At 37.7% G+C, this 15,836-nt stretch overlaps 1 long non-coding RNA gene across 2 annotated transcripts in view; it reads left to right on the top strand.

The window, feature by feature from the left end:
- The window catches only part of LOC112926388 (uncharacterized), a 75,655-nt gene extending 60,428 nt beyond the window's left edge, over window positions 1–15,227 (top strand). For both annotated transcript variants that reach the window (XR_011996941.1, XR_003236328.2), the window contains one exon: window positions 13,066–15,227. This is a non-coding gene — a long non-coding RNA (uncharacterized lncRNA). The remainder of the gene's footprint in view (window positions 1–13,065) is intronic.
- The last annotated feature ends 609 nt before the right edge of the window (window positions 15,228–15,836 follow it).

Below are 15,836 nucleotides of genomic sequence, written 5' to 3'. Positions count from 1 at the left end.
AATGATCTATGTGTCTATTTTTGTGCCAGTACCATACTGTTTTGATGATTACAGCTTTATAATACAAGCTTGAAGTCCAGAATTGTGATGCCTCCAGCTTTTGCTTCCTTTTTCAACATTACTTTGGCTATTCAGGGTCTTTTCTGGGTTCATACAAATTTTAGAATTATTTGTTCTAGCTCCGTGAAAAATACTAGTGGTATTTTGATAGGGATTGCATTGAATGTGTACATTGCTTTGGGGAAGTGTAGACATTTTAACAGTATTTGTTCTTCCAATACATGAGCATGGAATGTTTTTCCATTTCTTTGTATCTTCTTCAGTTGCTTTCATAAGAATTCTATAGTTTTTACCTCTTTGGTTAGGTTTATTCCTAGGTATCTTATGGGTTTGGGTGCAATTGTAAATGGGATTGATTCCTTAATTTCTATTTCTGCTGTTTCATTACTGGTGTATAGAAATGCAACAGATTTCTCTATGTTGATTTTATATCTTGTGACTGCTGAATTCATATATCAGTTCTACCAATTTTTGGTGAAGTCTTTGGGGTTTCTACACAGAGCATCATGTCATCTGTGAAGAGTGAAAGTTTGACTTCTTTGTTGATTTGGATACCTTTTTTTGTTGTCTGACTGCTGTGGCTAGGACTTCTAGTACTTTGTTGAACAACAGTAGCAAGAGTGTACATCCCTGTCGTGTTCCTGACCTCAGTGGAAAAGCTCTCAATTTTTACCCACTGAGGATGATATTAGCTGTGGGTCTTTTGTATATGAGCTTTATGATGTATATGGCCTTCTGTCCCTACTTTCTTGAGGGTTTTTATCGAGAAAAGATGCTGTATTTTTTCAAATGTTTTTTTCTGCATCTATTGAGAGGATCATATGGTTCTTATCATTGCTTTTATTAATGTGGTATATCACATTGATTGATTTGATATCGAACCACCACCCCTGCACCCCAGGAATAAATCCCACTTGATCATGGTGAATAATCCTTTTAATGTACTGTTGGATTTGATTAGCTAGCATCTTTTTGAGAACTTTTATGACCATGTTCATCAGGGATATTTGTCTGTAATTTTCTTTTTTTAGTGGGGTCTTTGGTTTTGGAATCAAGCTAATGCTGGCCTCATAGAATGAGTTTAGAAGTTTTCCTTCCATTTCTATTTCATGGAACAGCTTCAGAAGAATAGGCATTAATTCTTTAAAAGTCTGTTAGGGGAGGCACCTGGGTGGTTCAGTCAGTTAAGTATTTGCCTTCAGCTCACGTGAGGCTCAATCCCAGGACCCTGGGACTCCCTTCTCAGATGGGGGTCTGCTTCTCTCTCTCTCTCCTTCTCTCTCTCTCTCCCTCTCCTGTCCGCATGTGATCTCTCTCTCTCAAATAAATGAATAAATAAAATCTTAAAAAATAAAAAAGATAAGTCTGGTGGAACTCCCCTGAGAAGCCATTCTCAGGGAATGAGAATTTTTGGTGAAGACCCTAGACCCTAGACTCTCATTTTTTGGGAGATCTTTGATTATTGATTCAACTTCTTTGCTGGTTATAGGTCTGTTCAAATTATCTATTTCTTCCTGTTTCAGTTTTGATAGTTTATATGTTTCTAGGAATTTATCCACTTCTTCCAGATTGCCCAATTTGTTGGCATATAATTGCTCATAATATTCTTTTATAATTGTGTGTATTTCTGCTGTTGTCAGTTGTGATCTCTCCACTTTCATTCATGATTTTATTCATTTGGGTTCTCTCTTTGATAAGTCTGGGTAGGAGTTTCTCAATTTTATTGATTCATTTTTTTTATTTCTTTTTATTGGAGTTCAATTTGCCAACATATAGCATAACACCCAGTTATCATGCCATCAAGTGCCCCCCTCAGTGCCCGTCACCCAGTCACCCCAACCCCCCGCCCACCTCCCTTTCCACCACCCCTTGTTCGTTTCCCAGTTAGGAGTCTCTCATGTTCTGTCTCCCTTTCTGATATTTCCCACCCAGTTTTTCTCCTTTCCCCTTTATTCCCTTTCACTATTTTTTATATTCCCCAAATGAATGAGACCATATAATGTTTGTCCTCTGATTGACTTATTTCACTCAGCATAATACCCTTCAGTTCCATTCACATCGAAGCAAATGGTGGATATTTGTCGTTTCTAATGGTTGAGTAATATTCCATTGTATACATATACCACATCTTCTTTATCCATTCATCTTTAGATGGACACCGAGGCTCCTTCCACAGTTTGGCTGTTGTGGACATTGCTACTATAAACATCAGGGTGCAGGTGTCCCGGCGTTTCACTGCATCTGTATCTTTGGGGTAAATCCCCAGCAGTGCAATTGCTGAGTCCTAGGGCAGATCTATTTTTAACTCTTTGAGGAACCTCCACATAGTTTTCCAGAGTGGCTGCACCAGTTCACATTCCCACCAACAGTGCAAGAGGGTTCCCCTTTCTCCACATCCTCTCCAACACTTGTTTTTTCCTGCCTTGTTAATTTTCCCCATTCTCACTGGTGTGAGGTGGTATCTCATTGTGGTTTTGATTTGTATTTCCCTGATGGCAAGTGATGCAGAGCATTTTCTCATGTGCTTGTTGGCCATGTCTATGTCTTCCTCTGTGAAATTTCTGTTCATGTCTTTTGCCCATTTCATGATTGGATTGTTTGTTTCTTTGCTGTTGAGTTTAATAAGTTCTTTATAGATTTTGGATACTAGCCCTTTATCTGATACGTCATTTGCAGATATCTTCTCCCATTTTGTAGGTTGTCTTGTAGTTTTGTTGACTGTTTCTTTTGCTGTGCAGAAGCTTCTTATCTTGATGAAGTCCCAATAATTCATTTTTGCTTTTGTTTCTCTTGCCTTCATGGATGTATCTTGCAAGAAGTTGCTGTGGCCAAGTTCAAAAAGGGTGTTGCCTGTGTTCTCCTCTAGGATTTTGTTGGAATCTTGTCTCACATTTAGATCTTTCATCCATTTTGAGTTTATCTTTGTGTATGGTGTAAGAGAATGGTCCCTCAACTTTATGGTCAACTAATATTTGACAAAGCAGGAAAGACTATCCCCTGGAAAAAAGACAGTCTCTTCAATAAATGGTGCTAAGAAAATTGGACATCCACATGCAGAAGAATGAATTTTATTGATTCTTTCAAAGAACTAGCTCCTAGTTTCATTGATCTGTTCTTTTTTTTTTTTTTTTCATTTCTATATCACTTATTTCTGCTCTAATCCTCTTCCCCTTCTGCTCATTTTAGGCTTTTTTGCTGTTCCTTTTCTAGCTCCTTTGTGTGAAGGTTAGGTTGTATATTTGAGACTTTTCTTGCTTCTTGAGGAAGGCCTGTATTGCCATATACCTCCCTCTTATGACTGCCTTAGCTACATCCCAAAGGTTTTGGACTGTCATGTTTTCATTTTCATTAATTTCTATATTTTTTTAATTTCTTCTTTAATTTCCTGATTAACCCATTCATTTTTCAGTCTGATGTTCTTTTTTTATTTATTTTTTATTTTTATTTATTTATGATAGTCAGAGAGAGAGAGAGAGAGGCAGAGACACAGGCAGAGGGAGAAGCAGGCTCCATGCACCGGGAGCCCGACGTGGGATTCGATCCCGGGTCTCCAGGATCGCGCCCCGGGCCAAAGGCAGGCGCCAAACCGCTGCGCCACCCAGGGATCCCATGATGTTCTTTAATCTCCATTTATTTGTGGACTTTCCAAATGTCTTCTGTGGTTCACTTCAACTTTCATAGTGCTGTGGTCTGAAAATATGCATGGTATGATATCAGCCTTTTTGTACTGGTTGAGGTCTGCTTTGTGACCCAGTGTGTGATCCATTCTGGAGAATGTTCCATGTGCATTCGAAAAGAGTGTATATTTTGCTGCTTTAGGAGGAAATGCTCTGAATATATCTGTTAAGTTCATCAGATCCAGTGTGTCATCCAAAGCCATTATTTCTTTGTTGATCTTCCTCTTAGATGATCTGTCTAGTGTTGTGAGTATTAAAGCCTTCTACTATTAGTGCATTATTATCAATGAGCTTTAAGTTTGCTATTAATTGATATATATTTGACTGCTCCCAAATTGGGGCATAAGTATTTACAATTGTTAGGTCAACTTGTTGGATAAACCTCTTTATGATGATATAATGCCCTTCTTCATCTCTTATTACAGTCTTTGGTTTAAAATCTAGTTTGTCTAATACAAGTATGGCTACACCAGCTTGTATTGTAGATTATCTTTGCTCCTTTCTAGTCTTTGTTGCTTTTAGTCTCTCTTTCCTATGCCAAGGGTCCCCTTTAATTTTTTTTCCAGAGCTGATTTAGTGTTCATTAACTCCTTTAGTTTTTGCTTGTTTTGGAAACACTATCTCTCCTTCTATTCTGAATAACAGCCTTGCTGGATTTAGTATTCTTGGCTGTATATTTTCCCCATTTAGCATGTTGAGTATATCATGCCACTTTTTTTCTGGCTTGTCAAGTTTCTGTGGACAGGTCTGCTGCTAACCTTATGTGTCTACCCTTGTAGGTTAAGAATCTTGTAGGATCTTTTGTCCCTAGCTGCTTTCCAGAATTTTCTCTTTGTATTTTGCATGTTTCATTATAATATGTCTTGCTGTCAACCTGTTTTTTGTTGATTTTCAGAGTTCTCTATGACTCTTAGACTTAAATGCCTATTTCCTTCTGAAGATTAGAAAGTTCTCAGCTATAACTTGTTCAATTAAACCTTCCACCCTTATTTCCCCACTTTTCTTCTTGGACTCCTATGATACTGATATTATTGTACTTTGTGGAATCACTGTGTTCCCTAAGACTATATTTGTGATCTAATAGCATTCTTTCAGTTTTCTTCCCAGCTTCATTATTTTCCATAATTATATCCTCTTTTAGAAAGATTATGGATTTTTGTTCCTCCTTTTTGTTTCTTCCATCCTCATGGTGATTACATCCAGTCAGTTTTACATTTGTTATAACATTTTTTTGTTTCAGCCTGACTAGTTTTTAGGTCTTTTTATCTCTGCAGCAAGGGTTTCTCTGGTGTTTTCTCTGCTTCATTCAAGTCCAGTTAGTATTCTCATGACTATTGTTCTAAATTCTTGTTCAGATATATTGCTTTTATCTCTTTTGAGCAAACCTCTGGCTGTGATTTCTTCTTGATCTTTCTTCAGGGGAGAATTTCTCTGTCTTATCATTATATCTAGGTTTCTGTCTTTTACATGCTATGATAGCTTGTTATATTTACTGTTCCTGAGAGAAATACTATATTAGGAAGTGGTCATGCACTGTCCAGGACCTGGAACCTCAGGAAATGTTTCTGGTATATGCTGGCAGCTACACCATTTTAAAATATCACCACCAGTGCACAATGTTCCAATCCCTCTGTATCCTCACCAACACTGATTATTTTCTGTTTTTTTTTTCAATAGTTGGCATCTGAATAGGTCTGAAGTGATACCTCATTGTGGTTCTGATTTACATTTCTCTAATTATTAGTGATGTTGAACATCTTTTCATATGTTTGTTGGGTGTTTTTATATTTGCAAAGATTTTCTCACATTCTGTGGATTGCCTTTTTACTCTGCTATTTGTGTCCTTGAATGCTCAGCAGATTTAAAGTTCCATTTGCCTATTTTTGCTTTTGTTTCCTGTTCTTTTTGTATATCCAGGAAATTATGGCCAAATTCATTGTCATGTAACTTTTCTCTTATACTTTCTTATAAGAGTTTTATGATCTTGGGTCTTACATTTAGACCTTTAATCCATTTTGAGTAATTTTTGTATATGGCATAAAATAAAGGTTCAATTTCATTCTTTTGCATATGGATATCCAGTTTTCTTATCACCATTTGTTGAAGAGACTATTTCCCATTGAGTACTCTTGATATCTTTGTCAAAAATCATTTGACTGTATATGCGAGGATTCATTTCTATACTCCAGTTTGTTTCTAAATGAATTCAAACCTACCACAGTTAGGCAACTCTTTGTATATAGATAAAACGCACAGCCTCTTGTATAAGTCTGCATGAGTATAAGTACCCCAGCATTTATTAACTATATGACGTTACATAATTTATCTTTCTGTGCCTCACTTTCTTTATTTGTAAAACAGAAATAATGATAGTACCTCCTGCACAATGGGATTATAGAGATTAAATAAGTAAAACTTGTTAGAAAAGTCCTGATACATAGAAAGTACTAAAAAAAACCTTAGCTATTATTTTTGCCTAAATTTGCCTTCCTCGGGCAGCCCTGGTGGCTCAGCGGTTTAGTGCCAACTTCAGCCCAGGGCGTGATCCTGGAGACCCGGATGGAGTCCTGCATTAGGCTCCCTGCATGGAGCCTGCTTCTCTCGCAGCCTGTGTCTCTGCCTCTCTCTCTCTCTCTCTCTCTCTCTCTCTCTCTCCGTCTCTCATGAATAAAAACAAACAAACAAACAAAAAATCTGCCTTCCTTATAATTTTAACAGGCACATCCAGTACAATTATAGCTCCCTAAAGATCTTCAGACCATAGCAATTCTCTCAATTCTAGATGCCAACATTATTCATACCTACTGTGCATTCTCTATTGGTGTTCCAACACCAGGGGTTTGTTTTTTATCTTAACCTCATAAAACCACTTACTTGTAACCCTTCTATGCATCTCACACTTTCCCTGAATATAGGAAATAAAGAAAGATCAATATTAGGAAAATACAAAAGAAGGTAAAGGTCTCTGTAGTTTCTCAAAGTTGGTATTCAGTATATATTGATCTGTGAACCTGAAATAGGTTTGAAAAAGATCAGAGACTTTCCCCCCCTTTTCTGTAGTCCATTGTGAAATGACTAAGGTCAGATGGAGAATGTGAGGGGATAGAGGAAAACTAAAGTCTTATAGGACAGCTTAATTTGAAATTCACAGGCAGCTACCACAAAAATGTTTCTGGTTTTTAGAGAGCTGCACTGTTTAATTCCTCATCTGATTGGTACCACTGCTTGCATAAGGAGAGAACAAGCTTATGTGAAATTAAAAGAAGTATATTCAACAACTATGTTGTATACCTAACACTAATGTAACATCATGTATCAACTCTAAAAAACAAACAAACAAATATGAGTGTATTAACTATACTAGGAGCAGAACAATTCAGAACAAGTAAAATCATAGTAAATCTAAGGAAAATTGTATAAATCTAAGCAAAAGTAAGTGTTAACATTGATGCCCATACAATGTAGTCTGGTGCAGCTGGGGTTAGCCGTATCTCTGTACTTTCGGTTCTTTTCAGATTAATTCTTTCTGTTAGAACTTATGTTCTTTTCATTACCTTTTGATCTCTTTCCCTTTCTATAATAAAAGACCTCTGGAAAACCAGAAGTATAAATGTTGTTTATAAAAATTTTTCTTGTTCCAATATTAATGCAAATTAACTAACTATGCCTGAGAGATCAGTGTCCAACTGATCTCCATATTAAAAAAAAAACTCAGCCATATTGCAGTTTTAATTAAATTGATAGCTATCTTTAGTTCACATTATTTTATCCTGGAAAAGACAAAAATGTTTAAAGTGGATATTAAATATTAAGAAAGCTTTTATTCTTAATATACTTAATACAGTATTTATCAGCATGTAATTATCAAATATGGAAGGTTAATAATTTTTTAAAACCTTGGAACATAATGATTTCATTGTCAGGAAAAACTTTCATGGAGATTTTTTTTTTTTTTAATTTTTTTTATTTATTTATGATAGTCACAGAGAGAGAGAGAGAGAGAGAGGCAGAGACATAGGTGGAGGGAGAAGCAGGCTCCATGCACCGGGAGCCTGATGTGGGATTCGATCCCGAGTCTCCAGGATCACGCCCTGGGCCAAAGGCAGGCGCCAAACCGCTGCGCCACCCAGGGATCCCTCATGGAGATTTTTGAAAGCAAAGACTAAATATAATTGAATATTGTTTTTGAAAAGAGAAAAACTTGCAGAATTATTCGAGAGACTAGCAAGATATTTCATTCATCTTTCAAAAGTTTCTCTGATAGAAATAAAGAGCATGTATTCTACAGTTTGACTCAAAACCTGTAGACTCATTTATGGGCTTCTATTGTTTCTCTGAGTAAAATAAACTCAGAAGTAGGAAAGTCGCATGTTATTTCAAATCACATCTTGTATGTATGCATGCATGCATGCATGCATGTGAGGAATCATAACTTACTTTTGGTGCCCCCCCCCTTTTCTAAATCTAATTCTTGTTTATATAGCCAGCCACATGCACGGGAAGCACATCTAAGGGACACATTAAATATTTAAATAAGTGAGTTGTTTTCTTCCGTTTTGTTTTCTGGGGGAAAAAAAGTTTTCAACCATTTTTTTTCTGTTAAGATTGGATTTAGATAGGATCTAGAAAAGATGTCATACAGTCATTGATCCAAGTTTATCCATTTTAAAGGTTTATTTCTATATGTAAAAAGAATAATATTGTGGTGCAACTTGGTCCTCAGTAATTCCTGTTTCCAAATTATGACAGGGCTCCCACATTAAGAGCTGTATGTACTTGGCAGACCCAAATCAAGTGTTCCTTTCAAGGGGTGGAGAGGACAGTTCATCCACAATTAAGGTTGTGCCACTGGGCTTAGTGCTATGGGGAAAAAGAAGACTATGATGTACAGGTCTCTTCCAGGGAGGAAGAAAAAAAAGTCTCTCCTCTTCCAAAGGAAGATAGTTAGAGGTTGGATATTCAACTCCTGGAGTGCCTTTTTGAGGCAAGATGCAGATGGGAATACCTAGAGTGTCACAATGGACTTTCCAGTTACATTTCACTACATACTAATCAGAGACCACTTCAGACCATCCACCAGGTGGCAAAGACCATTAGAAAATAATTAGTAAATGCCAAAGGGCCACATTGCTAAGAGTACTTTCCCCTACAGACGTTATCTTGAGTTTTTCTACTCAAGGAACATCCCTAGTAGAGAACTGATCTTTGAATCAACAATATATATATATATATATTTTTAAAGATTTTATTTATTCATTCATGAGAGACACAGAGTCAGAGACATAGGCAGTGGGAGAAACAGACTCTCTGCGGGGAGCCCGACGCGGGACTCGATGCAGGGGCTCCAGGATCAGGCCCTGAGCTGTAGGCAGACGCTCAACCAGTGAGCCACCCAGGTGCCCCTGAATAGACAAAATATTTACCTGAACACGACTATTTCATCTGGAAGTTCTTTTAATTGGCAAGTTAAAGTGTCTCTTGTTCTGTCACTGTACACTTAAAAATGGTTGTATTTTACCATAATCTTTAAAAATTCAAACTTAAATTTTTGAAGTGTCTTGTTCTTTCACCTACTTCCCAATCCAGTTATAGGATATAAAGGAATTTTCCTTCTTCACATACATAATAATACAACTATAACCTTGTATACCCCCTCACACAGAGATATACACACATACCTTCTATTAAAATTCATAAGGCTTTTCCATCCTAGGACCCTTTACAAACTATCCTTTCTTTTAAGGGTTCCTATTGTAAGTGAAATATCTCCAGGGTTTGAGTTCACACCTGAAATGTGATCTGGTACTGGATTTGTTTCTTCTGAGTCCCTCACAGTCACATAATTATATTTACTCACATCTCACTAATAAATATAAAAACATAATTGAGCCCAGGCCTGTACTCTGACTTGTCCTCCCTACAAATCCCCAAATCTAGAGTCTCTGGGGAAGTGTACGTATCACATATCCAAAGGAACTTGTAAGATGGTTGGTTCCACAAAGTGTTTTAATAATTATATAAACTTTTCTCACTATTTCTCCATCCCTAATATATACTGGTAGCCAGTTCCCCAAATTCCTGCTTTTTTCACATATGTAACTATTACCAACCATGTCAAAAACCTCTATCTTTTGGGATGCCTGAATGTTTCAGTGGGTTAAGCATCTGCCTTCACTCAGGTCCTGATCTCAGGGTCCTGGAATTGAGCCACGCATGTAATTCTTCCTCTGCCCTGCCCACCACTCATGTCCTCTCTCTCTCTCTCTCTCTCTCTCTCAAATAAATAAATAAAATCTTAAAACAAAAACAAAAACAACCCTCTATCCCTACATAAAAGCAAGTAAATTGAACTGAATGTGAAGCCAGGTTAGACCGTACCATTCATGAACTATGTGACTGGGCAATTACTTATCTCTTTGATTTTTAATTTTTTTCTCCATAAAATGAGGATAATTTAAACTTCTTGAGGTTTATTATGAGGATGAAATAAAATAATGAATACAGAGTACTTAGTCATTATATTTTGCTATTGTATCTCCTTAGCCCCTCTCATTTCTATTTCTTTTTTTTTTTTTTAAGATTTTATCTATTTACTCATGAGAGACACACACAGAGAGAGAGAGAGGCAGAGACACAGGCAGAGGGAGAAGCAGGCCCCACGCAGGGAGCCCGATGCGGGACCCGATCCCGGGACCCCAGGATCACACCCTGGGCTAAAGGTGGCACTAAACCTCTGAGCCACCAGGGCTGCCCCCTCTAATTTCTATTTCTGATATGATATAATTGTAAATAAATTTCACTGTACTTTCAACATTTTCTTCTGGTCTTTTTTCAGAGTACCTACTATGGACCAGATAAAATGCTAACTTCTAGTGATCTGAAAATGAGTAAGACACAGATAGCTCAAGACGTTCTGGGTAGCAGAAAAAACAAACAAGTGTTCCAAAAGCCCAAAATGAGGGACAACTGAATCTTCCCAGAGTGGGAGGAGGGTGGAGGAAGACTTTTATGAGAAAACATTTGAGTTGTGCAAAGGGGAAGAGTACAGGGAGCTTATGGTGTGCTCCTTGGGCCTCTTCCTTATGAAGAGGGTGCCGAAGGTATCCATGAATCTCTGGACTGCAGGTGAAAACCTGCTTTCTTTAGATGGAGGATGAAACACAGGATGTTTCTCCTCCTCATGGGGAAATAAAGTTGTTGTTCCCTTATTCATGCGTGTTTCTCCTTTCTTTTATTTATTCAATGTGACAGATACTAGGGATAGAGAGAGAAAAAAAACTCAGTCTAGTAAAAGAGACAAGAAAACAAAATGAGACCTCTAATAGAAATTCTCAAGGGGACTTGGGGAGCAGTGTTAGGGTGACGAACTTTTCCAGTTCGCCTTCTATCCCTGATTTAGCAATGAAAAAGAAACCCCTCAGTCCTGTTCAAACTGGGATAGTTGGTCCCCTGCTTCCAGGCCAGAATGGACTCCCCTCATGCAGCCTGGGGTAGGGCGTGGGAGTATGGTCATATTAGAATTGATGTCCAGCATAAATTTAATGAAATACTGGATGGATGAGAACATTCAAAGCCTTTGTTAAGTGAATTAATTTAGCACATGGGAACTACATTACATTGAATGTTTAGGAAAATTCCGGTGCCCACAGTTCCCAGAACTGTATGAAGATTAGGTGATTTAAATACTTCTGAGCACCTGTCGTCTGAAAAGATCATTCTGACAAAGTCATTACCTACAATAAGCTTATAGTTCAATAAAAGATAAAGTTGTGTATAAAAATCTTGATAGCGTAAGGTAGAGACAACCTGAAAGCCTATCTGGGTTTCAGATAAGGAGTAGCTTTGGAGACCAAGAGACCAGGGAGGACTGCTTGGAATGAGTGTGGAAGAACAAAGGAGAATAGAGAGAGGGTGGGAAAGAAGGCTTTCCGGTGGAGAAGCAAGAACAACTCCACAGAAGCAAAGCAAAAAAGTCACCTGGCACCTTGAGCCCCAGTACAACTGAAGTGTGGGATGGAGAAACTCTGTCCATAACTGTCCATACTCTCCTACACGCTTAACTTTGCCTCCCTCAAAATCTCTCACTCCTGCAAAAAGTTTCCCAGGAACTATGAAAATGTGCTCATTTGGAGTTGGTTGGACTATGGTTATGCTTTTTATGTAGAGTCAATATACTACGGTGTTTGTGGCCTGAAAGCTTTCTTTGCAGGACTAACAGGGGTTGAGTTGAGCAGGTTGTGGATGCATTAGTAACTATCACCAATGTGTTGTTTATTAACCACTTTCTTTTTCAAGCTGATTCTGAATGATAATTGGTAGCAAAATCCAAGTTTCTGAATTTCTTTTTTTCCAGTTGGCAGTGCTGTGAACTCCCATAAACTCAACCACACCATTCACTGTTGCTTCTCCCTTGGCTCCCCTCCTCCAACGTTTGCTACCACAAAATATAGTTAGTGTTCATGTCTCATTTCTCAGCAAAATTATGAGCTATGTAGAGTGAATTCACATTAATAATATTTTAGCAAACAACACTTTGAAGAGTCTACAGACCATTTACCAAGGAAACTAAATTATTGCAAATACTTGTGTCAAAATAAATGAACCAAGGCTTTTCTGATGTAATAGCCCAACATTTTATTATGGGTATAACCACAACTCCCTGATCTCTAAAATTCAGCAATCCTCATTAGATTCTTTCTTCATTAGAGAAAGTAAAAAATGTTCCCCTATAGATTTTTCCATAACTGTTAATAGTAGAATAGGGCATTTTTTTCCTAAAGTAATTCAAACTAATATGAAATCCTTTTCTAATACAAAATTGTCTTTAGAACACCTTAGAATTATTGTAAACCATAAGTAGAATTTATTAAGGTTATGAATCAAAGAGAAATGTTGTGTGTTCTTGTTGCCATTAAAAAAAAAATTTAGAGGTTAATCTTTTCCCCATTTTTTGGCTTAGCCATGACTCTGGCTTTTTTTCTCTCCTAATAGGTTCTCTTTGGTTCCAAGGCATTCCCAACTGCTGACACAGTCACAAATTCTGTCTGAATAGGAGGGTGACCTTTTCAGAGAGGAGTCAATGTTTGTAAGCTAAAATACAAAGGAAGGGGGAAAAAAGTTCACTGAGCGACTGTGCACTGAAGGAAGAAAGCTTGTTCCAAACAACCCCTCTCCGTCCCTACTCCAACTGGCACGCAAGTGTCCCAAGTCCATCCCCATTCCTCCCTGACCTTAGATCTGGCCAGGTAGATCTGTCTGCTGCAGACACAGTCTGCGCAGGTTCTTTGATGTCTGAAATTCTGCCTCCGTGTCTGCTTGTCTCTTGCAGGGAAGAAGCAGCATCTGGCACCTCGGCTCTGTGAAACATCAATGACTGCTCCTGGGAAGGGGAATCAAGAAGCAGCCGACCTGCCTTAGAAAGGCAAGTGACCTGGGTTACTCCTACCCACTGCCAGTCACATCGATTTTTCTGCATATGACCAGATGTCCTCAATTCCCCAGGCCTGAATACACTTAACCTTCCTTCTCCAAACTGCTTTATATTCCTTACCCACCTCCTTCTCCCTCCATTCTCAGCTCTTAAAAAAAAAAAAAAAAAGAACACAGACACTGCAGTTGTCACACATCTTCTGACTTTTCATCAGAGCTTTGCATACCCCTTTCAAATATTATTCTCTTCCTGTCTCTCTCTATTTAACTTCACAATTTTGCTTTCTGGCAACCGACCAAAGATTTCTCTGTGCAACTTAAAAGAAATATTACAAGACAAACCCTCTCCTGGTACAAGAGCTACAAAATTATTTGCATATGTAATCTCATCCTGTACCTCCTGCTAGCCTGGGACTCTTCATCTCCAATCCTCATGGTGTAACAAAAGAATAAATTATGGTACTACTGATAGAACATTAAACTGACAATCTTCTGAGGCACTGGCAGTTTTAATGGAAACCAAAGAAAATTCAAGATTATACATTTTCTTGTAAATGTATTTCTTTCTCCTGTCTGCCTTCTCACATATTATCAGTTTTCTTGCCTTCTTATTATTCAGTTTCCTCTGAAACAGGAAGCAACAAATCTAAAGCTGCCTTTGAGCCAATCTCTCATCAATTGAACTATATTTGCTGATAGGGAATTAAGGTATGGCAAATCTGTTACAAGTTATTTAGGCTTATGATTTAAAGATTTAGTTAAATTAATAAACTGTAGCAATTTTTAAAACACTAAATGGATTACTTTACCTAGTGTTTTGCCTCCTTCCTGGCTACTTTGGGAAGATGGGTAAAGTGAAAATAAAGGTGTTTCTATAGTGCCATCTAGTGGAAACATCAAAAAAGCTCTGTTTCCTCTCCGAAATGTTTAAAGGAACCCAGAAAACATTTGCTACTATTAGGATCTGGTCCAGGTTTAATTCTAGTTTTGTTTCACCTCCTCTGAGGATAATGCAATCCTGGGGGCTCCTTTTGGTGTCACTGAGAGTTTTAAGCTTTAAGCTGGTTTTGGAGAGCTAAAAAAGATGAAAAAATCTGAGTTCTTAACCGTCGTAGTATTTTAACTTTAAACTCCTTGCTGTTCCACCTCTGTCTTGCTAAAACAAAACACTGACTCTGCTAAGAACAGGAAATGGTAACAATCTAAGAAAACTGCAGTGATCACCCTACTTAAAATAGAATTCTGCTCCCCTCTTCTCTCATATCTATGACTCTAAAATTTTATTTTATTTTAAAGATTTTATTTATTTATTCATGATAGACATAGAGAGAGAGAGAGAAAGAGAGAGAGAGAGAGAGACAGGCAGAGGGAGAAGCAGGCTCCATGCAGGGAGCCCGATGCGGGACTCGATCCCAGGACTCCAGGATCATGCCCTGGGCCAAAGGCAGGTGCTGAACCGCTGAGCCACCCAGGGATCTCCTATGGCTCCAAAATTTTAAATATTATGAATATGAAGAAGCAAATTAGAAAAACAATAAATAGCCCAATAGGAAACTACTGTCTAATTTATTTGTTTCCCAGAATCATTATTGTCCTATCTCTAAGTTGTAGTTCCTTTGACTGTGAGATACTTCCAGCACCAAATCTCTCTCCTGCCCCACACTTACCAGCTGCTGTTTCCAACACATTTCCACCTCTCCTCAAGTCTGCCTGTGGCAATCATCCCCTGCTCCCCAACTGGCAACCAAGGTGGATTCTTGGCATGTTTACCTCAGAGACTTTGAGTGTCTTAGGACCTCTTCCTATTTTGTATTCTTTCATTCTGTCATAAGTGTGTGGATAAATCGTGAATTTGAATTAAAATATAAAACATGCTGAGCAAATCTAAAATGGTAGGAGGTAAACAGATGATGCTCAGACATCTATGATGTTGGCTGAGATATTGTTATATCTGGTGAGTCAAGGGGCTAAATCTGTAATTTCCCAATATGACCCATCATCTGGAAATTTCTCCTTAAATAAATTTGATCTTCCTCTTACAGTTCCCTGACACTTATGAAAGGGTGTCTTTGTCCTTAATTTTTTCTTCGTTAAGATACTCATAACTGTGAAAATGAACATAATTTTTCAGGATGGCAGATTAAAGCATGCTATACTTTTACCATGTTAATTATAACGAGAGTAACTAAATGCAGTATGTCTGTCTAAAGCAGTTTCAACTCAATTCAAAAAGACTCAAAACCTCTTTTATTAATTTCAGCTACACTAACCATAGAATTTTCCTTTCAGAAACAGGATAGTAAGTAACCTCTTGATCTCTATGGTTTCAGTAGTCCCAAAGCCCTCAATTCAAAGGATCCTGTTTTATTGATGGCATTAGCAATGATTTTATAATTGGTACTTAGAATTGATATACAGTGAAATTTAAATGGTTGTTGAGATCTTTGTTGATTAAAGATTTTTAAATTAAATACCAGTGTAGTATCTGGTGTTATTTGAAAGGGCCAATCTTCCACAGCAGGAATTTTAGTGGAAGAATGCCAAGCAATGTTCACTTTATGTCTCACTTCCAACCCTCTCTAGTGGTGCCAAGTTTATTATAGGTTAGAAACTGAACAGGATCTAGCAACCCACTTCTAAAATGTAATCATTTAATTTTCATATAATTTC

The sequence above is a fragment of the Vulpes vulpes genome, chromosome 1 (assembly GCF_048418805.1).
Source record: "Vulpes vulpes isolate BD-2025 chromosome 1, VulVul3, whole genome shotgun sequence".
NCBI lineage: Eukaryota > Metazoa > Chordata > Mammalia > Carnivora > Canidae > Vulpes > Vulpes vulpes.
This window is presented reverse-complemented; position numbering and strand designations above follow the sequence as displayed.